Source organism: Salvelinus namaycush, chromosome 9 (assembly GCF_016432855.1).
Source record: "Salvelinus namaycush isolate Seneca chromosome 9, SaNama_1.0, whole genome shotgun sequence".
NCBI lineage: Eukaryota > Metazoa > Chordata > Actinopteri > Salmoniformes > Salmonidae > Salvelinus > Salvelinus namaycush.
In genome coordinates this window covers 7,913,306-7,938,983 of record NC_052315.1, presented here as the reverse complement: position 1 = coordinate 7,938,983, position 25,678 = coordinate 7,913,306, and positions in this window count along the sequence as shown.

Below are 25,678 nucleotides of genomic sequence, written 5' to 3'. Positions count from 1 at the left end.
TCTGAGGTAAGCATGGTCTGAAGAGGATTTCTTCAGGTGGGGTTTTTATTTGTAACAGTAGAAAAGGGCTGTCCCGTGAGCCAGATCATGTCTGTGCTCATGGGGGTGGGCCAATGACTTAGTTAAACTTTAAAGGGAATACAATTCTCTCACTTTAACCTGTCTGGCACCGGGGTTCCGCTAGCGGAACTCCTCCCACATTCCACTGAAAAGGCAGAGCGCGAAATTCAAAAAATATTTTTGAGAAATATTTAACTTTCACACATTAACAAGTCCAATACAGCAAATGAAAGATACACATCTTGTGAATCCAGTCAACATGTCCGATTTTTTAAATGTTTTACAGCGAAAACACCACATATATTTATGTTAGCTCACCACCAAATACAAAAAAGGACAGACATTTTTCACAGCACAGGTAGCATGCACAAAGCCAACCTAACTAACCAAGAACCAACCAAACTAACCAAGAAACAACATCATCAGATTACAGTCTTATAACATGTTATACAATAAATCTATGTTTTGTTCGAAAAATGTGCATATTTGAGGTATAAATCAGTTTTACATTGCAGCTACCATCACAGCTACCGTCAGAAATAGCACCAAAAGCAGCCAGAGTAATTACAGACACCAACGTCAAATACCTAAATACTCATAAAACATTTCTGAAAAATCGATGGTGTACAGCAAATTAAAGACAAACATCTTGTGAATCCAGCCAATATTTACGATTTTTTAAGTGTTTTACAGCGAAAACACAATATAGCATTATATTAGCTTACTACAATAGCCTACCACACTACCGCATTCATTCATCAAGGCACGTTAGCGATAGCAATAGGCACGTTAGCGATAGCGAATAAACCAGCAAAAGATATTCATTTTCACTAACCTTCATAAACCTTCATCAGATGACAGTCCTATAACATCAGGTTATACATACACTTATGTTTTGTTCGAAAATGTGCATATTTAGAGCTGAAATCAGTGGTTATACATTGTGCTAACGTAGCATATTTTTCCCAGAATGTGCGGATATTTTTATGACACTCAACTATTCTGACCAAATAACTATTCATAAACGTTACTAGAAAATACATGTTGTATAGGAAATGATAGATACACTAGTTCTTAATGCAATCGCCGTGTTAGAATTCTAAAAATAACTTCATTACGACATCCAGCTTAGTTATAGCGAGAGAGTGCCCAAAATCTGGGCGCAAACTACTATTTCACATGTTCGACAGATATATGAAATAGCATCATAAAATGGGTCCTACTTTTGATGATCTTCCATCAGAATGTTATACAAGGGGTCCTTTGTCCAGAACAATCGTTGTTTGGTTTTAGAATGTCCTCTTCTCCAGTCAATTAGCACGGAAAGCTAGCAAAGTAGCGCAAAGCTCTCCTTCCTGAACAAAGGCACACAACGCAACACGCCTAACATCCGAATAAATTTCAATAATCTAATAAAACTATATTGAAAAAACATACTTTACGATGATATTGTCACATTTATCAAATAAAATCAAAGCCGGAGATATTAGTCGTCTATAACGACAGCTTTTCAGAAGGCAATACTAGGTCCCTTCTCGCACGCTCCAGAAAACAGGAAACTGGTGACACGTCATGCCAAGAGCTTTTATTCGACCCCAGATCAAGTTATACACTCCATTTCTTCTCTCACTGCCTGTCGACATCTAGTGGAAGACGTATGAAGTGCATCTATACTAATAAATATCAAGGACATTTATAGGCAGGCCCTAGAACAGAGCATCGATTTCAGATTTTCCACTTCCTGTCAGGAAGTTTGCTGCAAAATGAGTTCTGTTTTACTCACAGATATAATTCAAACGGTTTTAGAAACTAGAGAGTGTTTTCTATCCAATAGTAATAATAATATGCATATTGTACGAGCAAGAATTGAGTACGAGGCCGTTTAAATTGGGCACGATTTTCCCCCAAAGTGAAAACAGCGCCCTCTGTCCTCAACAGGTTAACATCATTACATCATTTCACGAATAGTTTCATCTTTTCTCATTCATTTTATACAATAATTAGACGCAAACCTCATAACGGAGGCTCCTGTATAAACAGAGTTCTGGTAATGTGGCTGTATTGTCTTTCATGAGGTCACAAACATGAAACAAAACGGACCGGGTCGTAGCTGGCGTCTCCACCGACCTTTTCCATTCTCCAAAACATGGACATTGTTCAGTTCTCAAGTTCTGTGATGTAGAAGAAGTTCCTTTGTTCTACTGTGAAACTCTCTCTCTCTATACTGCATGGACAGAAGGAGAGAGTCTCCTCCAGGAATTTACGACCTGAGATAACAGAACCTGGGTGTAGGAGGGAGGGGGGAGAGGGGGATGCCACGCTCTGTACCCAGAAAGGGCCATGTCATGACAGTACTATAGAATTCTAAAATAAACTGTGGAATACTATGCTACACACTGTAGTATCCCTCAATCATGTGTAGTATTTACTATAGAATGTTGTAGTATACTGTAGAAAACTACAGTAAATACTACAGTATTATCTGGGAAAAAAACACTACTAAATATTACAGTAATGTCTGCAAAAACACTACAGTCCACAAAAACACTGCACTTTTTTTGCTATTGTAAATACTACAGTATTTAATTTGCATAAACCCTGCCCATTCCCCTCCCCCATATCCCAATGTGTACCACCCATAAGTAAGAAACTGTGTTCCCTTACAGCTTATAGAAACAATGGTTTATGTTAGGGCTATGGTTAATTGTGTGCGGTAACATGACATGTTACATAGTGAGGATTTCACGTTTCAGTACTGAGGATATACCAAGGCCTAGGTCAAAGGTCAAAAGTGTCACTTCCTGTTACTTTGATTGGACCTCCAGTTCATTACCATGTATCCTCAACCCACCCCCTCTCGCCCACTGCTAGCCTGGCATGAGGCACATGATCTCAGGGGGGTATTGTGCATGTCTAGTCCAGAGAGAAGCTAACCTCCCAGCACGAGTCTTATCTTCGCTTTAATTACGGCCCGTAATCACAGCCTCGGTACACGCCGGCACCGACAATCCCCTCAGTATGACAGCGCATTCACAGCGGCGAGTTGCAATCTCACATTAGTTCCCCGGCACAATGTTTTCCGGTGTATCAGGAGTTACATGGCACTTCCCCTGTAAATACAGCATGACTAATGTGTGTATATTGTAAAAATCCCAGTCTGTGACTCTTGTGCACTAGCATTATCCCTCACCCTGGTGCTGAAGCCTCTCTCTCTCTCTATCTCTCTCCATCTGCAGCAGAGTCACGGAGACAGGCGGGAGACATGAGGCCCCAGGCCCGTGGCAATCCAGCCTCTTGTTCTGGCACAATTGTCTGCGATTCTCCCCAGATATTTAGCTATTCATCCCTGCTCTTTATGACTGTTGGGCCCAGTGTCGCAGCTCCCTCCAGAGAGTGCCGCGGGAGAGGAGACAGACGGAGAGGGCTTATCTGTCCCAAACACCCGAGCGTCATCTCCCCATAGAATGCTATGAATATCTCTCAACCCATGTGTGTTTATTAAGCACTGGTGATGCTGTTTGGTTGTACACTGGGAATAGAGTTGCAAGGAGAGGGGATCGGGCATTGTGTACTGTTCATTTGGGTATGAATACGTCTCCCTGGTTACTAGAGATGGTTTTAGTCATATCGTGAAGAGGGTACAAAATAAGATTGACTTTGATGAAAAGAAGAACATATCTCTCTTCTCAGTTCTTTCTGATAGCAGCCAACCAGAGCAAATCAAATCAAATTAATTGTATTTGTTCAAAGCAGGCTCAGAGTATGAGGGGCAGTTTATGAATAATTTATATTTGCTCATTATGACAAGAGTAACTCCCATAAATAATATTTTTCATTCAGAGATCAAACAATTACTTGAAGTGACTCTATGTACTCAGTCTCTAGAGCTCTCATCAACCCAGTGATCTACCCATAATATATGCTTACAGACAGCAGAGCAAATACAACAATTACATTTGGAAAATTAGAATGAAGGGATTGTTATTAACTCAGTTACAAAATGACACATTGGTTTCCTTACCCTGTAAGCAGTCTATGGACAGGTACAGTATGACAGCAATCCATGCTTTTGTTTAGTTTCCCTGACATGGGAAATGCTAAAGGATTTAGCATTTGTGCCACAAATATCATTCAAGTCATCTTAGCGAAATTAGCATTTTTTGCGCATCATGTTCAGATCACCTAGAAGCGACTTTATTGAGCTTCACAATCAATTTTAGATATATTTTGGAATGATTTGGACATGATGTGTCAAAAATGCTAATTGTCACTACCATGACGTGAATGGGATTTGTGCCACAAATGCTAAAACGTTATCATTTGGAAATAGTGCCAGGGAAGCTAAAGCATGGGTTGCTCTCATACCTTGTCCATAGATTGTTTGAAGGGTAAGGAAACCAATTTGTCATTTTGTAATTTGGGTGAACTATGCCTTTAACTGAAAGTAAAGGAAATGTCAAACACAATGCAATGATGTTTCCTTTAACTAATATCGATTTCATTGTTTCAAAATTGGAAACTATCACTGGAAAACCATAAACAGTCACCTCCAAAATGATTGGCTTGATAAAGATGAGCAAAAAAGACTATAAAATAAATAATACAAATACTGAGCTATATTGTATGCTCCAAAACAATTTACAATTATATTTTATTATACTTAAAGCCCTTAAGGATCCGCCCTTTTTTTTCATTTTTCGCCTAAAATGACATACCCAAATCTAACTGCCTGTAGCTCAGGCCCTGAAGCAAGGATATGCATATTCTTGGTACAATTTGAAAGGAAACACTTTGAAGTTTGTGGAAATGTGAACGGAATGTAGGAGATACATACCCAAATCTAACACAATAGATCTGGTAAAAGATAATACAAAGGAAAAAACAACCATTCTTCTGTATTTTTTTTGTACCATCATCTTTGAAATGCAAGAGAAAGGCCATAATGTATTATTCCAGCCCAGGTGCAATTTAGGTTTTGGCCACTAGATGGCAGCAGTGTATGTGCAAAGTGTTAGACTGATCCATTGAACCATTAGATTTCTATTCATCATTTTGTATCAAGACTGCCCAAATGTGCCTAATTTATTTATTAACAAGTTATAGTACTGTGATGAGGAAATCCGGAGGCCTGTGAGTTGGGTTTGTTGTCATGGCAGCAGTAATGGAGGGAAGCACGGTTTTAATTGTACCGAGGATGCTTTGTGAAAACGACCAATACTTAACTCTGTGATTACAACTTCACATCTATCTTCACCATGAGGCAACATCTATTATCTCTGTTAATGTAGGCCAACCACATGTATGTTTCATAAAGATAACCAGTCCATAGGCAACAGTGCTCGATGAAAAGGACATTTTCTTGCATGTTTGATGATAAAAAACAGCACATTCATAATGTTCTGAAGATGCCTTTGTCGATACTACAGGCTCCAGGTGAAAGCTCCGTTGTGGGATTTCTGTGTAGAAGGCTCTTCTCTACACAGCGGTGGTCACTGTCTCCTGGAGAGAGGATATAGCATGGTGTTGTGAATGATATCAGTGCGATAACGAGCACACAGATGGCGGTAGGTGCGTTCGCATGAGAAACGCCGCCCACTCGTGTAAAATCAGGCAGAAGACTTTCTCTCCAGACATTCTGTACCCAAGGCAGCAGCGGGCGACTGAATGCAGACCGTTTTTTGTGCATTTTGTATCCCGTGAAACTTGTCTTCACATCTGTTACTTTCCGCTCATGATTTTCAGGGCCCCGTCGGTGCACGCAATGTGCTCACCCGTTTTGTTCCCATTGGAAACATGAATATTTCAATGGGTACACATTGTTCCTGCAGGGGCTAAGAACAAAGGCATCTTCATATTAAACAATTCCTATAAGTAGATATACAGTGCCTTCAGAAAGTATTCACACCCCTTGATTTTTTCAAAACAAATTGGTGTTACAAAGTGGGATTAAAGTGGACATTATTGTAATTGTAATCTACAAAAAATACTCTGTAATGCCATATTGGAAGAAAATTCTATAATTTCTTTTAAATTAATTTAAAATATAACACTAACATATCTTGATTAGATAAGAATTCACCTTCAAGTCAATACATGTTAGAAACATTTGGCAGCGATTACAGCTTAGTCTTTGTAGGCAAATCTCTAAGAGCTTTCCACACCTGGAATATATGCCAATTATTCTTTAATACATTCTTCAAGCTCTGTCAAGTTGGTTGTTGATCATTGCTAGACAGCCATTTTCAAGTCTTGCCCTAGATTTTCATGCAGCTTCAAGTCAAAACATTTTATCCTGAATAACTCCCTAGTCCTTGCCAATGACAAACATGCCCATAACATTATGCTGCCACCACCATGCTTGAAAATATGAAGAGTGGTACTTAGTGAATTGTTGTGTTGGAGTTGCCCCAAACATAACACTTCATGTCCAGGACAACTTTCTTGCACTATTACTTTAGTGCCTTGTTGTAAACAGGATACATGTTTTGGAATATTTTGTATTCTGTACAGGCTTCCTTCTTTTTCACTGTCATTTAGGTTCATATTATGGAGTAACGGTCAGTTTTCTCCCATCACAGCCATTAAACCCTGTAGCATTTTACTGCATCCGCCATAACCCCTGAAAAACAGTGTACTGTACATGACCAATACAATTTGATTTCAAGGCGATGTAGGTACACTCACCTCTAACATTATTGACCCCCTTGAAAAAAAATACTATAAAGTAAATAATACAAACACGCTATGTTGTATGCAAAACATTTATTTCATGATTTTCTATTATAATAATACAATGAATTCCTTAGAGAAAGTGATATTGTTTTATAAGTAATAAAAACAATTATCGAAAAGATAGGTGTCCATATTATTGCCTAAAGATTTTTATAAATCAAAAATGTAATCTGCATTAACATTCTACTTTTTGAAGTTCATCTCAGGTTAAGGAATTGTATTGTGCCCTTCCATTGCTTCCTGTTTCACTGGGGTATAAAAATGAGGTAACAGGTAAACATCAATTTGTCTTCCATCACGGGAAAGTCAAAGAACTCTCACACGGGAAAGAGACAAATGGTTGTTGACCTTCTAAAATCAGGAAATAGTAGTTAAAAACTATTTCAGTAAAAACAATAGCTAAAAATCTAAATGCACTACATGACCAAAGGTACGTAGACATCTGCTCGTCGAACATCTCATTCCAAAATCATGGGCATTAATATGGAGTTGGTCCCTCCTTTGCTGCTGTAACAGCTTTCCACTAGATGTTGGAACATTACTGTGGGGACTTCAGCCATAAGAGCATTAGTGAGGTCGGGCACTCGCAGTCGGCGTTCCAATTCCTCCCAAAGGTGTTCGATGGGGTTAAGGTCAGGGCTCTGTGCAGGTCAGTTAAGTTCTTCCACACCGATCTCGACAAACCATTTCTGTATGGACTTCGCTTTGTGCACAGGGGAATTGTCATGCTGAAACAGGAAAGGGCCTTCCCCAAACTATTGTCACAAAGTTGGATGCACAGAATTGTCTAGAATGTCATTGTATGCTGTAGATTTAAGATTTACATTCACTGGAACTAAGGGATCTAGCCCGAACCACAAAAAACAGCCGCAGACCAGCATTCCTCCTCCACCAAACTTTATAGTGCCACTATGCATTGGGGAAGGTAGCGTTCTCCTGGCATCCGTCAAACGCAGATTTGTCTGTCAGACTACCAGATGGTGAAACGTGATTCTTCATTTCCACTGCTCCAGAGTCCAATGGCAGCGAGCTTTACACCACTCCAGCCGACCCTTGCATTGCGCATGGTGTTCATAGGGTTGTGTGAGGGTGCTCGGCCATGGGAACCCATTTCATGAAGCTCCAGACAAACAGTTATTGTGCTGATGTTGCTTCCAGAGGCAGTTTGGAACATGGTAGTGAGTGTTGCAACCGAGGACAGATGATTTTTATGCGCTAAGCGCTTCAGCACTCGGCAGTCCCGTTCTGTGAGCTTGTGTGGCCTACCACTTTGCGACTGAGTTGTTTTTGCTCCTAGAAGTTTCTACTTCACAATAACAGCACCTACAGTTCTAGCAGGGCAGAAATTTGACGAACTGACCTGTTGGAAAGGTGGCATCCTATAACGGTGCCATGTTGAATATAACTGAGCTGTTCAGTAAGGCCATTCCACTGCCAATGTTTGTCTATGGAGATTGCATGACTGTGTGCTCGATTTTATACACCAGTCAGCAATAAACTCAGACTGACGGATATCAAGGATCTGGAAATATTCTGTATGGAGGAATGGTATAACATCCATCCCAATGTGTTCTCTAATCATAAAATGTATTTGTATAAAATGTATAGAAAAAGCTCAGTGTCATTATCCTCGCAAAGGGAGGAAAGACAAAGTATTGAAAACACAGATGCCAATCAAAAAAACATTTTACAGAAAAAAGTATTACTTGTTCATCAAAATCTATTTATCTAAGGCAATTGTATAACTGCGGAAAAGCATGAAAAACCCACAGTTCCAGTCGGTGAGAACATGGCATGTCTTAGTTTCTAAGATGGTGGAAGCTGCAAGGCTGGTGGACCGGGCGTCAGCGACCAGGGTGATTTACGCCGACACGTCCTGCCTATGTCATTATTTCCACAACGGACCCTAAACAATCCCCACTCATCATGCCAGCGGCCATAAAAATGTGCCACCAAATTTTTTGTAAAATCAATCGGGCATAGTAACATCTCAGGCTGTAGCTCCGGAACAATGAATCACACCAGTGTCGTTTCATTTATTGCCTGCATATGTTATTACAACTTGATTCAGTGGTCCTAAATTCTGATGACACCTCACCGGAAAATTTTCGGATGCGTGGCCAAACAGTAAGCGAGGGTGAGTTTTGAATATGGCCCAGGATGTTTGATATCTCATTATTTAATCTGTCACTTGGTGTAATCCCGGGAGTGTGACAGCAAAATGCATCTGACATGTTCGGTATTTTACAGCAAAAGTAAGATCGCTACACTATCACTGTGTCCCAAATGCACCATATTCCCTATGAAGTGCACTACGTTTGACCAAGGCCCACTATATATGGATTAGGGTGCCATTTGGAAAGAAACCTTTCTCTGGAGCTGGGGGGGGGGGGGGGGGGGGGGGTTGTGGGATGAACTCATTTGGTTCATTGCTGACTGTGGAAACAGTTGTTTGTCTTGGCTTGGACTTGGCTCGCTGACACTCCATACAGAGCATAGACTATATCAGATTTGGGTTTGGGGTGGAACGCTGAAGGGTGCCACAGTAACAGGGAGCTGCATTTCATAAGGACCATAAATGTACTGTTCAGAAAAGTTCTGCTCCTTTAAGATGTCTTTCTGCAGGGACAAACAGAATACCTTACAATTAAAAGTGCTGTGTGAAATATGTCTTTGTACCTGGGAAGTTGCCTGGAGTCTCACCAAATAGGTCTTGGCAGCAGTCCATAGCTTTGATCCCAGTACATCTCGTTAGAGCAGCAGAGACTATTCCTCATAATCTCGATGTTTGAAGGATTTGTCATTGCTGTGAGGGCAGTAAAGTCAAAGTGGATTACCGTTACTAATGACGAAGCCCCTCTAAACTATTCCACCTGCAAACCAATACAGAAATTCAAGTTTGAAGTTTTATTTGTCACATGCACAAGTACAGTGAAATGCTTAACTTGCAAGTCCTACCAAACAGTGCAATATTCAATATCAAAACAGTATAACTAATAATAGAATGTAATAACAACACAAGAGGAAGCTATATACAGGGTCAGTACCAAGCATGTCCTGAGGCAGCAAAACATCCCCAAACCATCACACTACCACCACCATGCTGGACTGTAGGTATGAGGTTCTTATTGTGGAATGCAGAGTTTTGGTTTTCGCCAGACATAATGGGACCCATGTCGTCCAAAAAGTCGACTCAAGTTTTCACCAAAAGAAACACCTGGAAGCACCTGAATGATCATCAAGACTCTTGGAAGGAAGAATGTTCAATGTACAGACTTTTTGGACGACATGGGTCCCATTAGTAAATAGTAACAAAAGCAAAATGCTTTATGGATCAGTGGACGATGCAGAGGGGAGGACGGCTCATAATAAAGGCTGGAACGGAGCCAATGGAATGGCATTAAACACATAGAAACCATGGGAAACATGTGTTGGATGTACATGATACCATTCCACATATCCCGCTCCAGTCATTACCACGAACCCATCCTCCCCAATTAAGGTGCCACCAGCCTCCTGTGGTAGGGATCATATATTTTTTGGTGGAGGATCATGTCACACTTTATGTTGGTTGTGTACCAAACCAATCCATTTCAGAAAATCATTGGATACTCTCTAGTTGAAGGTCTTTGTGTGTAAAACCGGCTAGGCCAAAAATGTAATCGGCGAGAATGCATTCCAGTAATGTCTAGTACTGTATCTGAATCCTGCTTTGGCCAGTTCTCCTGAGGAGAGAGACATTGACTAAGACACTGCAGGTCAAAGTATGTATCTGGTACCAGCAGGCAACCACTGCATTGCTTCCACCTTTCCCATATATCCAGTGCACGTAAAAGAGAGAACGTCATTTGAGACTGAAATCCGCCTGTGATTTGTCATTGCCCAACAATTATCTGTACCATGGCCATGTTTCAACAGGGCATATTTTCACAAAGCGGTAGTTAGCAGCATGGCTATGTTCTGGAAGACCCAGTATGAGGTCTGTTGAGTCGCTCCTCCTCCACTATGACAGGTTGTGTTTTTCTCTTCCACACCAAGAAGAGCGAGAGAGAAATACTGGAGCTCTGAACCCATTAAGTGCACAGTGCTGACGATGGCATCTATTTGAAGTTAGTGTGGCAAGGGAGCGACCTCTTTTCCATTAGCCCATGCATGCCCAGGGATCAGACAGGGACCTAAGAGTTCACTACTGCCTTCTCATTAGAGGGTCCGGCTTAGTCCTGACACACACTCACACACACACACACACAAAACCACACACACAACCAACCAACCACACACACACAACCAACCACACACACACACACACAACCGAGGCTCTACGCCCACCCTCTGTATCCCCCTCACTCAAAGCAGCACAGTTAAAGGGATGTGTTGATTTATTTCAAGCTTTGAAAAGGAAATAGAGAAGTTGTTCGTCCGTTCTGCTTCCTTTTTTTGAGGCTTGGAATCAGTAGAGGCACGACAAAGCCTATTCCCCCTCAGGAAACTAAAAAGATTTGGCATGGGTCCTAAGATCCTCAAAAGGTTCTACAGCTGCAACATTGAGAGCATCCTGACTGTTTGCATCACTGCCTGGTACGGCAACTGCTCGGCCTCCGACCGCAAGGCACTGCAGAGGGTAGTGCGTACGGCCCAGTACATCACTGGGGCTAAGCTGCCTGCCATCCAGGGCCTCTACACCAGAAGGTGTCAGAGGAAGGCCCTAAAAGTTGTCAAAGACCCCAGCCACCCCAGTCATAGACTGTTCTCTCTACTACCGCATGGCAAGCGGTACCAGAGTGCCAAGTGTAGGACAAAAAGGCTTCTCAACAGTTTTTACCCCCAAGCCATAAGACTCCTGAACAGGTAATCAAATGGCTACCCAGACTATTTGCATTGTGTGCCCCCCCCCAACCCCTCTTTTTACGCTGCTGCTGCTCTCTGTTTATCATATATGCATAGTCACTTTAACTATACATTCATGTACATACTACCTCAATTGGGCCGACCAACCAGTGCTCCCGCACATTGGCTAACCGGGCTATCTGCATTGTGTCCCGCCACCAACCACCCGCCAACCCCTCTTTTACGCTACTTCTACTCTCTGTTCATCATATATGCTGTTTAACCATATCTACATGTACATACTACCACAATCAGCCTGACTAACCGGTGTCTGTATGTAGCCTCACTACCTTTATAGCCTCGCTACTGTATATAGCCTGTCTTTTTACTGTTGTTTTATTTCTTTACTTACCTATTTTTCACCTAACACATTTTTTGCACTATTGGTTAGAGCCTGTAAGAAAGCATTTCACTATAAGGTCTACACCTGTTGTGTTCGGTGCACGTGACAAATAAACTTTGATTTGATTTGATCTAATCATGCGACAAGTATTTGAGTATGGTTTGAGTTTGATTCAGTTTGATTTGCAGATGGCTTTCCATGTTGCCAGTGTCTTAAACAAAACAAAATGTATACTGTATTCTTTGCCGTTGTTGTTGACATGAGTCCTTCAGAAAAACCTAGATAATATCTAACATAGCTTTGGAGCGACTGGTTTTGTAGGTTATGAATAGAACATGTTTAAGAATGAAAGAAAATGGTTGATACATGATTAGGTGCAGAAAGAGTGTAGTGGCCAGCTTTTCCTGTATGCAACTCCCTCTGTCATATCACTTTGTATGAGATTAATCCTGATAACAGGAAGTCAGTCGATATGTAATTAAATATTACTAATTAAATATTCAGTCAATGCCAAATAGCTCTAATAGGTTTGAGTGACAGCATCTTATGAGAAGTGACCTCACGAGAGTCAATTAAACAAGTCGATTTGGATTTGATGGACATGTCTGGCGTTGGTTTGGAAATGGGTAGGCTGAAGTCATGTCTGTGACATTTAGATAAACTAGTTTTTGGCTATATGAGAATGTCAACTAATAGAAAAACAGCCATCATTTCCTGACTTTCTTGATTTTGTTGTTCGTAAGTTCAACCGCTCTGTTATGCCTCTATTTTAACAAACATAATGCTTTGGTAAATATTAGTGCTGACGGTAACGATGTAAGTTTCTGGTGTGTGTCCGAAATATTTTTTTGCTAGGTTTGGGAGCTGTATGAGATGGAAGAAATAACACATTTACTTAGATTACAAAGACCTACATGTATTAAAAAATGGAGCCCAGTAATGAGACTATTAATGTCATGAAATAAAGCACCCTCCCCGTTTTTGTTTTGTACTTGTACTTTTTGTGTCTGTTTCTGTCTTTTTGTTTATAATAAATGTTTCATGATTTCTGTTTTGGTAATGTACCACATTATATATTTTAACTTATTTTATGTACAATGAACTGTACCAATCTGTAACAATACTTGTCTATATTCATCTGCTTTTTGAAAAATATATATTTTTTAATTAGTAAAATAAAAAACATATATTTTTGCCATTTTCATTCTATTGTAATAACTTGACCTAGACAGACTTCTACAGTCACTGACACCTTTCATTCTATTGTAATAACTTGACCTAGACAGACTTCCCACAGTCACTGTCACCTTCATTCTATTGTAATAACTTGACCTAGACAGACTTCCTACAGTCACTGACACCTTTCATTCTATTGTAATAACTTGACCTAGACAGACTTCCTACAGTCACTGACACCTTTCATTCTATTGTAATAACTTGACCTAGACAGACTTCCTACAGTCACTGACACCTTTCATTCTATTGTAATAACTTGACCTAGACAGACTTCCTACAGTCATTGACATCTTTCATTCTATTGTAATAACTTGACCTAGACAGACTTCCTACAGTCACTGACACCTTTCATTCTATTGTAATAACTTGACCTAGACAGACTTCCTACAGTCACTGACACCTTTCATTCTATTGTAATAACTTGACCTAGACAGACTTCCTACAGTCACTGACACCTTTCATTCTATTGTAATAACTTGACCTAGACAGACTTGCTACAGTCACTGACACCTTTCATTCTATTGTAATAACTTGACCTAGACAGACTTGCTACAGTCACTGACACCTTTCATTCTATTGAAATAACTTGACCTAGACAGACTTCCTACAGTCACTGACACCTTTCATTCTATTGTAATAACTTGACCTAGACAGACTTCCTACAGTCACTGACACCTTTCATTCTATTGTAATAACTTGACCTAGACAGACTTCCTACAGTCACTGACACCTTTCATTCTATTGTAATAACTTGACCTAGACAGACTTCCTACAGTCACTGACACCTTTCATTCTATTGTAATAACTTGACCTAGACAGACTTCCTACAGTCACTGACATCTTTCATTCTATTGTAATAACTTGACCTAGACAGACTTCCTACAGTCACTGACACCTTTCATTCTATTGTAATAACTTGACATAGACAGACTTCTACAGTCATCGACACCTTCCATTCAATGGCCATCACACATAGGCCTAATGAGTCCAAACTTTTCACAGAAGCTGCATGGACAAAAATAATGTCCAATATAAAGAAAAAACGTGAACGCCTGTTGACTGTTTTGCTGCTCGTGATATTTTAATAAAACATTGGTTAAAGGCTACTGATTAAGCTACTGTGTGCGTCTGCTGGCAAGATCGATACCAAAACTAATTGTGTTACTGCCAAGACCAGCTTTCGGTGAGTCTTAAATATCAACAGTAGCGCTGCTTGAAATTGGGACATTGGCCAACGTTTTTAAGGACACACCTCAAATATGTCCAAGACAGCTGATATAAGACAGCCTTCTCCCCTCTCCCTCCTTCCAGCCACTCTCTCTCCTCCCTCCCTCTCTCTCTCCCTCCCTCTCTCCTCCCTGCCTCCCTCCCTCCTTCCATCCACTCTCTCCTCCCTCTCTATCTTCCCCTCTCCCTCCTTCCATCCACTCTCTCTTCTCCCTCCCTCTCTCTCTCCCTCCCTCTCTCCTCCTCCGCCCTCCCTCCTTCCATCCACTCTCTCTTCTCCCTCCCTCTCTCCTCCTCCCCCCTCCCTCCTTCCATCCGCTCTCTCTCCTCCCTCCCTCTATCCTTCTCTCCCCTATCTCCTTTGCAATTTCCATCTTTCAAAATGAAATATATTTGACAAGAGGAGAATGGCCCTTAGCATTGAGGTACAATATATCTTCAACATTTCAGCTGTCCAATACTCTTCATGTAATATTTATACAGCCAACGTGGCCATGTCGGAAACGGTTACGTCGAGTAGGTTGAGTGTCCTTGCAAAGCCACCAACCTACCAACTGGTTGACAGTGGAGGTGTCCATCCCAAATGGCACCCTATTACATAAATAGTGCACTACTTTTGAGCAGAGCCCATCGGGCTCGGGATCTGGTCAAAAGTAGTGCACTATATAGGTGCCATTTCAGACTTGGACGAGGTGTGAAGCCGGCCAATCCAGTCTCTCTCATTTACATTTACATGTTGCACAGCAATCACCGCTGACCTGGTCACATCTGGCACTCTTGTTCAATGAATTAATCATGTGTGATGAGAGAGCCCAAGCTATTGAGGTCTTTGATTATGGCTGCCATGTTGTTTTTTGAGGTGAGCTGCACTGAGGATGTAAATGGTCCAGGTGGACCATGCATTTGGCCAATAGCTGTGGTTATATCTTGAGAGCTGTCGACAACTCAGCCAATAACTGAGAGAATAATTAATTGGTTTAATACTGCAGTTTTTGTTGTTGTCAATTAGCATATGCTCTTGTCCAGAGCGACTTACTGACTGGTTCTTCCTTTCAGTTTATTGATAAGTCATAAAAATAGATGCCTCTTTTTCAATTATTGAAATGGGATGTCAGCTTAGCCTACTTCTTGTACTGACTACCGTCAATTCAAATTGACGCCAATCCTGCATGTGTGTACATGTTTGTGTGTGTGTGTGTGTGTTGGGTATTCAATGTCATAGTAATCATACGCAGATTAATTACCGCTCCAAATCAAAACTCAGTCAATGCTGAATGGGCTATCATTCCCTCTACTTACTCGTTTCAAGACCAAACCACGCTGCGTAGTCAGGTTAGCTGTGTCAGTAGTACATGTGGAGGTTGAGGTTGGACTAGACAGGGCAGGGTGAGGTTGGACTAGACAGGGCAGGGTGAGGTAGGACTAGACAGGGCAGGGTGAGGTTGGACTAGACAGGGCAGGGTGAGATAGGACTAGACAAGGCAGGGTGAGATAGGACTAGACAGGGCAGGGTGAGGTAGGACTAGACATGGCAGGGTGAGGTAGGACTAGACAGGGCAGGGTGAGGTAGGACTAGACAGGGCAGGGTGAGGTAGGACTAGACAGGGCAGGGTGAGGTTGGACTAGACAGGGCAGGGTGAGGTAGGACTAGACAGGGCAGGGTGAGGTAGGACTAGACAGGGCAGGGTGAGGTTGGACTAGACAGGGCAGGGTGAGGTTGGACTAGACAGGGCAGGGTGAGGTTGGACTAGACAGGGCAGGGTGAGGTTGGACTAGACAGGGCAGGGTGAGGTAGGACTAGACAGGGCAGGGTGAGGTTGGACTAGACAGGGCAGGGTGAGGTAGGACTAGACATGGCAGGCTGAGGTAGGACTAGACCGGGCAGGGTGAGGTAGGACTAGATAGGGCAGGGTGAGGTAGGACTAGACAGGACAGGGTGAGGTAGGACTAGACATGGCAGGGTGAGGTAGGACTAGACAGGGCAGGGTGAGGTTGGACTAGACAGGGCAGGGTGAGGTTGGACTAGACAGGGCAGGGTGAGGTAGGACTAGACAGGGTGAGGTAGGACTAAAATCAAATCAAATTTTATTTGTCACATACACATGGTTAGCAGATGTTAATGCGAGTGTAGCGAAATGCTTGTGCTTCTAGTTCCGACAATGCAGTAATAACCAACAAGTAATCTAACCTAACAATTCCACAACTACTACCTTATACACACAAGTGTAAAGGGATAAAGAATATGTACATAAAGATATATGAATGAGTGATGGTACAGAACGGCATAGGCAAGATGCAGTAGATGGTATAGCGTACAGTATACACATATGAGATGAGTAATGTAGGGTATGTAAACATAAAGTGGCATAGTTTGAAGTGGCTAGTGATACATGTATTACATAAAGATGGCAAGATGCAGTAGATGATATAGAGTACAGTATATACATATACATATGAGGTGAGTAATGTAGGGTATGTAAACATTATATTAAGTGGCATTGTTTAAAGTGGCTAGTGGTACATTTTTACATAATTTCCATCAATTCCCATTATTAAAGTGGCTGGAGTTGAGTCAGTATGTTGGCAGCGGCCGCTAAATGTTAGTGGTGGCTGTTTAACTTTTTATGGCTGCAGGGGCAGTATTGAGTAGCTCTGTTTAAGGTGCCCATTTCAAACGGCCTCGTACTCAATTCTTGCTCGTACAATATGCATATTATTGTTATTATTGGATAGAAAACACTCTCTAGTTTCTATAGCCGTTTGAATTATGTCTCTGAGTGGAACAGAACTCATTCTACAGCACTTTTCCTGATATGGAGTGAGATTTCAGAAATGTTGGCCTCTGGTCCCAGGTCAGTTTTAAAGTCCCTGTAAATCCTATGAGGATACAAACACTGCCCACGCCTTCCTCTAGATGTCAGTAAGAGGTGACAATTTGAATGGAGTCGATTGCGCAATCAGGGCCTGTATAAAATGCCAAAGACCGGATGTACCGTTCTTTTCCTGCTGCGCCTGACGCACGATGGACGTTGGACCTGCTCTCTTTCCAAGCTTGGGTTTAGCCAGTAATATTTCGCCGGTCATGTTTTTACTCGTTATAGGTGTTAAAGACATCATAAGGTAGTTAATTTAAACCGTTTTATAGCAATTTATATCCGTTTAGTGCGATTTTGAGGCAATTCTTAGTGATGCACTTTGAAGCTTTGGGCACGTTTCCAGTACCGGTCGAACGTTAGTGGGCATTTCGACGGGGCAAGAGGACATCTTTCGACCAAAAGAAGATTAGACCCAAGAAAGGATACATTGCCCAAGATTCTGATGGAAGATCACCTCATAGTAAGAAATATTTAAGATGATAAATCGTTGTTCTGTCGAAAAATGTTAAACGCATATTCTGCCATTTTCTTTGGTATAGCTTCGCTTGGCGAACCCTGTATTGCACAGTAAGGATAATTTTAGAAATGTAATTCAGCGATTGCATTAAGAACTAATTTGTCTTTCGATAGCTGTCCAACTTATATTTTTTTAGTCAAGTTTATGAATAGTTAATCATGAGACAAGATCACTGTCAAATATGGCGCCCGACATTTTCAGGCTAGTTTTGCTAGTTTTGTCATTGTATAACCACGTTTTTTTGTGGCTAAATATGCACATTTTCGAACAAACTCTATATGTATGTTGTAATATGATGTTACAGGAGTGTCATCGGAAGAATTCTGAGAAGGTTAGTGAAAAAATTAATATATTTTGGCGATGATTACGTTATCGCTCTCTTTGGCTAGAATCAATGCTCTGGTAACGTTTGCACATGTGGTATGCTAATATAACGATTTATTGTGTTTTCGCTGTAAAACACTTAGAACATCTGAAATATTGTCTGAATTCACAAGATCTGTGTCTTTCCATTCCTGTGAGCTGTGTATTTTTAAGAAATGTTTTATGATTAGTAATTAGGTAATACACGTTGCTCTGTGTATTTATTCTAGTCGAGTTGTGATGGTGGGTGCAATTGTAAACTATGATTTATACCTGAAATATGCACATTTTTCTAACAAAACCTATCCTATACAATAAATATGTTATCAGACTGTCATCTGATGAGGTTTTTTCTTGGTTAGTGGCTATCAATATCTTTATTTGGCCGAATTGGTGATAGCTACTGGTGGAGAGAAAAAATGGTGTACAAAGAAAAATGGTGTCTTTTGCTAACGTGGTTAGCTAATAGATTTACATATTTTGTCTTCCCTGTAAAACATTTTAAAAATCTGAAATGGTGGCTTTATTCACAAGATCTGTATCTTTCATTTGGTGTCTTGGACTTGTGATTTAATGATATTTAGATGCTACTATTTAATTGTGACGCTATGCTAGCGATGCTAATCAGTGTGGGGGGGGTGGGGGATGTTGTCATAGGTGTACCGACCTCGGGCTTGCAGCCATAAGAGGTTAACAGTCTGATGGCCTTGAGATAGAAGCTGTTTTTCAGTCTCTCGGTCCCTGCTTTGATGCACCTGTACTGACCTCGCCTTCTGGATGATAGCGGGGTGAACAGGCAGTGGCTTGGGTGGTTGTTGTCCTTGATGATCTTTATGGCCTTCCTGTGACATCGGGTGGTGTAGGTGTCCTGGAGGGCAGGTAGTTTGCCCCCGGTGATGCGTTGTGCAGACCTCACTACCCTCTGGAGAGCCTTACGGTTGTGGGCGGAGCAGTTGCCGTACCAGGCGGTGATACAGCCCGACAGGATGCTCTCGATTGTGCATCTGTTTGTGAGTGCTTTTGGTGACAAGCCGAATTTCTTCAGCCTCCTGAGGTTGAAGAGGCGCTGCTGCGCCTTCTTCACAACGCTGTCTGTGTGGGTGGACCAATTCAGTTTGTCCGTGATGTGTACACCGAGGAACTTAAAACTTTCCACCTTCTCCACTACTGACCCGTCGATGTGGATAGGGGGGTGCTCCCTCTGCTGTTTCCTGAAGTCCACGATCATCTCCTTTGTTTTGTTGACGTTGAGTGTGAGGTTATTTTCCTGACACCACACTCCGAGGGCCCTCACCTCCTCCCTGTAGGCCGTCTCGTCGTTGTTGGTAATCAAGCCTACCACTGTAGTGTCATCCGCAAACTTGATGATTGAGTTGGAGGCGTGCATGGCCACGCAGTCATGGGTGAACAGGGAGTACAGGAGAGGGCTCAGAACGCACCCTTGTGGGGCCCCAGTGTTGAGGATCAGCGGGGTGGAGATGTTGTTACCTACCCTCACCACCTGGGGGCGGCCCGTCAGGAAGTCCAGGACCCAGTTGCACAGGGCGGGGTCGAGACCCAGGGTCTCGAGCTTGATGACGAGTTTGGAGGGTACTATGGTGTTAAATGCTGAGCTGTAGTCGATGAACAGCATTCTCACATAGGTATTCCTCTTGTCCAGATGGGTTAGGGCAGTGTGCAGTGTGGTTGCGATTGCGTCGTCTGTGGACCTATTGGGTCGGTAAGCAAATTGGAGTGGGTCTAGGGTGTCCGGTAGGGTGGAGGTGATATGGTCCTTGACTAGTCTCTCAAAGCACTTCATGATGACGGAAGTGAGTGCTACGGGGCGGTAGTCGTTTAGCTCAGTTACCTTAGCTTGGGAACAGGAACAATGGTTGCCCTCTTGAAGCATGTGGGAACAGCAGACTGGGATAAGGATTGATTGAATAGGTCCGTAAACACACCAGCCAGCTGGTCTGCGCATGCTCTGAGGACGCGGCTGGGAATGCCGTCTGGGCCTGCAGCCTTGCGAGGGTTAACACGTTTAAATGTTTTACTCACCTCGGCTGCAGTGAAGGAGAGCCAGCAGGTTTTGGTAGCGGGCCTTGTCAGTGGCACTGTATTGTCCTCAAAGCAAGCAAAAAAGTTATTAAGCCTGTCTGGGAGCAAGACATCCTGGTCCGCGACGGGGCTGGTTTTCTTTTTGTAATCCGTGATTGACTGTAGACCCTGCCACATACCTCTTGTGTCTGAGCTGTTGAATTGCGACTCAATTTTGTCTCTGTACTGGGACTTAGCTAGTTTGATTGCCTTGCGTAGAGAATAGCTACACTGTTTGTATTCGGTCATGTTTCCGGTCACCTTGCTCTGGTTAAAAGCAGTGGTTCGCGCTTTCAGTTTCACGCGAATGGTGCCGTCAATCCACGGTTTCTGGTTTGGGAATGTTTTAATCGTTGCTGTGGGTACGACATCGTCAATGCACTTTCTAATGAACTCGACAGGTTGAGGTAGGACTAGACAGGGCAGGGTGAGGTAGGGCTAGACAGGGCAGGGCAGGGTTGTGCTAGACAGGGCAGGGTGAGGTAGGGCTGTGCGTGAAGCGTTCCCCTCTCTTGGGCTGTGTCTTGAGGAGAGCTGCCCCTCCCGAACCGTCCCCATGGACGTCCCTGTCTGTCTCGGCTCACAAAGCCTCTCAATGATTTCCTGTCTTCTGCCGGCAATCGAGACGCCCTCCCCCTCCCTCTCCCATCCATCACCCCCTCCCCTCCTTCTCCAGCCATGTTTTTCCACCCATGCAGACCATCGAGGGGCTCTCCTCCTTGGGGAGCGACTGTCACAGACTTGTCCCACTGACAGACGTGTCAATCCAGCCTGGCAGCCTCAGCGTGTGGGGGGGGGGCACTCCATACCGTACCTTTGGGAGATGTGAGAGGGGGAGAGGGGGGAGAGGGGGGAGTGCCAGAGGAGCGAGGCCACTTCAAGTATGGTTTCAACATAGGATCATAGATCAGCACTGAGGTTAGTAACATTACTGGCTGATATATTGCTCATAGATTAAGGAGATAGAGGGATAGAGAGATGGATGGAGAGATGGATGGAGAGAAGCACAGAGAGATGGATGGCTAGAAAGACATAATTATATTTTTGGGGGATATACACAGTACACAATTATTTCATACTATATGCTGTATTCTGTTGAGAATCCTACACTCTTAGAAAAAAAGCTGCTATTTAGAACCAAAAGGGGTTCCAAGTAGAACACTTTTGGTTCCAGGTAGAACCCTTTTGGTTCCAGGTAGAACCCTTCCCAAAAGAGTTCTACCTTGGAACCAAAAAGGGTTATCCTATGGGGAAAGCCACAGAACCCTTTTAGAACCCTTTTTTCTAAGATGTGAAGTGGTTTCTTTATTACGTGGCTATAATATACTCAACAAGGCCCTTGAATATTTGATTGAAAATAGTGTATGTACTAAGGAGGTAATGATACCTGTATGTCTGGATTCTGTCCAACACTGGCTCACCTAGACAGACGTCAGATGAGGTGAGACATCCTATGTAAATGGATCAACTTTTGTTATTCATTTGTTAGGCATTATTTACATGTTTATTTCGGAAGTATTGCAAATGGTGTCTGTGGTTTTGTGCTTTTACCAGCACCATTGAATCTCATGGAACGTTTGAAGTAAAGTACCAGACAAACACCAGACACATGTTCCATTATTCAGTGCTGCAGAAACACATGAGCTCAGTAAACACATTCCTCACAGATAGTCCATATCTAACGCCGATGCGATAATACATCTTTGAGGACACACACACACATATATTCTATCTTGATACCGACGCCAAAGGAAGGGAGTCTTAAAAGATTATCTCCAGTGGTGCTGCTTGAGATGTGTGGTGTGATAGTGGTGGTCTACCTCCCCCTAACTCCCAACCGTCGCGTTCCCCCTTGGTGGATGTGGTTCAAAGTGCTCCCAGCGCCCAGCCACACATCTCTGACCCGTGTCTCCGTGGCGCATCAGTCACCGGCCGCTCTGCCGCAGCCTCCCGGAGTGGGCGAGTGTGAATTTAAAAGCTCCCTCCGCCCCGAGGCGATAAAACAACACTATTTGTCTGCGGCACATTACACCCTGTAGAGAGGCATTTTGTTAGATCTGCACCTCATCTCTCTCTCTCTCTCTCTCTCTCTCTCTCTCTCTCTCTCTCTCTCTCTCTCTCTCTCTCTCTCTCTCTCTCTCTCTCTCTCTCTCTCTCTCTCTCTCTCTCTCTCTCTCTCTCTCTCTCTCTCTCTCTCTCTCTCTCTCTCTCTCTCTCTCTCTCTCTCTCTCTCTCCCCCCTTCCTGTCTCTCTTTCAGCTGCATTATAACTTAAATACAATTCCATGTTCCACACTTAAGTCCACAAAGAAGGATGAGATGATATCTAAAGGCCGCTCCCAGGGGCTCTCTCAAACATGAGCCAGCCTTTTAATTGCAGTTTTCTGTTTAAATGGGATTGGAGGAATAGCTAGGCAATGCCTCTGTTGCAGGGAGCTGCAGCTGCTTGTCACACCCTCTGCCTTTTCATCACTTTGTGTTCTGGTCGGACCTCGGTAGTCTTGCCTTTTGTTCTCTCCTCTCGTTTGCTTGGTCATTAGAGCCTGCGAATCAATGCTCAGAATGCCTCACGAGTGCAATGTGTATACATGACTTTGTAGGCTTAGCAGAACACATTTAAAGCTCTCCCCACCCTCCCTCTGTCCACGCTCTCCCTCCTGTCTCCCTCACTCTACTCTCTCCCTCCTGTCTCCCTCATTTCATCTCTCTCCCTCCCTCCCTCCTCTCTTTGTACTCGTCAAGAGCAGGAGATCAAAGGCAGGAGCCGCGAAGCTCCCAGGCCTAAATTAGATTCATGCTTCCTTGAAAGAAGAGAAATTGGTAGGATGAAATCCGAAGGTCAAAGTCGGCCCCTGTCTCTCCTTCCCTCTACAAAATGCCCAACTTGCCAAACTTGCTCTCAAAACTTGATTTGCTGCAAACGATAGAGCGAAGGATGCTTCAAAGACGGGAGGTAAGACAATATTTCCAAATCTCTTAGCTATTATTGTCCTTGTAACTGGTCTGCAGCATCCCTCTGAGCCAGCCAGCTCCACACTGTGTCAAATAGGTAAAGAGAGGCAACATGCACCACGCCATGCCGACTTCAAAAGGTCCAATAAGTGCATCCCAAATGACACCTTATTCTCTATATAGTGCCATAGAGCTCTGTTCGAAAGCAGCCACTATGGTGCCATAGGGCTCTAGTCGAAAGCAGACACTATGTAGGGAATAGGGTGCCATAGGGCTCTAGTCGAAAGCAGCCACTATGTAGGGAATAGGGTGCCATAGGGCTCTAGTCGAAAGCAGCCACTATGTAGGGAATAGGGTGCCATAGGGCTCTAGTCGAAAGCAGCCACTATGTAGGGAATAGGGTGCCATAGGGCTCTAGTCGAAAGCAGACACTATGTAGGGAATAGGGTGCTGTTTTGAACACAGCCCCAGTAGATGCAGAGATGAGGGCTGGTGTGATATGGGTCATACAAAGATCAGAAAATGAATTAGAGTGGACCATCGTATCTTAGATTTGTTGAAGATGTAAAGAATATTTGATTGTCTGTGGCATGTAATGAGGCGCAACCAGACGCTGCTCATGACACATTTATGAAATATCTTAATCCAGTTACTAATATGCATGCACACATTAGGAAAATGACTGTAAAAACTGTTTATTACACCGTTGATTGATGAGGGATTGAAAAATGGTATGGTTGAGAGGGATGAGACAAAAGGAATGGCATATAAGTCTGGCTGCAAAGTCAATTGGCAAACATACTGTTACGCCCTGACCTTAGAGAACCCTGTTTATTCTCTATATTTTGGTTAGGTCAGGGTGTGACTAGGGTGTTGGCCTAGTATGGTTCCCAATCAGAGGCAGCTGTCTATCGTTGTCTCTGATTGGGGATCATACTTAGGCAGCCCTTTTTCCCACCTTCTGTTGTGGGATCTTGTCTTTGTGTGTTGCATGTGTTGCACTCCTGGCTTTACGTTCGTTGAGTTGTTTATTGTTTTTTGGTGGAACATTTAAAATGAAAGAAAATGTACGCTTACCACGCTGCACCTTGGTCTTCATTTAACGACGGACATTACACATACTGTGTATTGAAAAATCATGTGACTAAACTAAACTAAAAAGAAGAAGAAACTGTAGTATGAAACAAAGGTAAATGATAGAAAGGATAATAGTCAATCGCTTTCGAACATCTTCAATTACATTTTGGGCAAAAAGGTGAACTCAGCTCCCTCATTCATTGAATCAGATGACTCGTTCATGTCAAAACCCACTGATATTGCCAACTTATGTAATTTTTCATTGGGAAAATTAGCAAACTTCAGCATGTTTTAACCCTAGATTGTAAACTGTCATGGTCAAAACATATTGATTCAATGGTAGCTAAGATGGGAAGAGGTCTCTCTGTAATAAAGCGCTGCTCTGCTTTCTTGACATCACTATTATCAAAACAAGTCCTACAGGCCCTAGTTTTGTCGCTCCTGGACTACTGCCCAGTCATATGGTCAAGTGCCACAAATAGGGACATTACAGATGGCCCAAAACAGAGCCAGCCCTTAAATGAGAGCTAACACATCAATGACATGCATGTCAATCACTCCTGGCTTAAAGTAGAGGAAAGATTGACGGCATCACCACTTGTCTTTGTGAGAGTTATGACATGTTGAAAGCATGGAGCTGTCTGTTCAAATGACTAGAACACAGCTCAGACACCCTGTCATGTTTTGTCTTTGATCATCATGTCTTGTCCCTGTGCTTCCCTCTGCTGGTCTTATTAGGTTCTTTCCCTCTTTCTATCCCTCTCTCTCCCCCTCCCTCTCTCCCTCTCTCGCTCTCTCTCTCTATCGTTCCGTTCCTGCTCCCAGCTGTTTCTCATTCTCCTAACGACCTCATTTACTCTTTCACACCTGTCCCCTATTTTGCCCTCTGATTAGAGTCCCTATTTCTTCCTCTGTTTTCCGCTTCTGTCCTTGTCGGATTCTTGTTTGATGTTTGCTGTTCTGTGTCCTTGTTCCGCCCTGTCGTGTTTTTGCCTTCTTCAGATGCTGCGTGTGAGCAGGTGTCTATGTCAGCTACGGCCTGTGCCTTCCTGAAGCGACCTGCAGTCTGTGGTCGCGTCTCCAGTCGTTCCTCTCTTCTGACGAGAGGATTTCAGTTTCCTGTTTTGGATTTACCTTTGATAATATCCAGGAGAATCATTGTTTGTTTAATACTGGAATAAAGACTCTGTTTCTATTACGTCGCTTTTGGGTCCTCATTCACCAGCATAACAGAAGAATCCGACCAAGATGGACCCAGCGACTATGGATTCTCTCAACACTGCCGTCGAGTTCCAGGGAGCAATGCTCGGCAGACACGAGCAGGAATTGT